This window comes from Rhincodon typus, chromosome 19 (genome assembly GCF_021869965.1).
Source record: "Rhincodon typus isolate 14 chromosome 19, sRhiTyp1.1, whole genome shotgun sequence".
NCBI classification, from domain to species: Eukaryota; Metazoa; Chordata; class Chondrichthyes; order Orectolobiformes; family Rhincodontidae; genus Rhincodon; species Rhincodon typus.
Window position 1 is genome coordinate 1,606,843 of NC_063350.1, and position 340 is coordinate 1,607,182.

The following is a 340-nucleotide window of genomic DNA, read 5'->3' on the forward strand; positions in this document are numbered from 1 at the left end:
GTTCACTCTCACCCTGTCCCTGTCCCTCCCCGCGTCTGTCCCGGCTCCACTCGGAACTAATCCCACAATACACCACGGCAGTGGCGCCAAAACCCACGCATGCGCCACCGTGTCACCCCGCCCATTCTATAAATAGCCCGGAAAAAGTAGTTCGCACAGCCGGATCACCGCGGAGCACTCCGTAGTCAACGTCACCCATACTTCACCCCACCTTTCACACTGCTTCACTCCCCCCATTTCACCCCACCTTTCACACTGCTTCACCCCCCCACATTCCCACCCTTCCCCCCTACTCCCCCCCCCCAACATTTCAACGTTTCACCTTTACCCCCCCCAACAT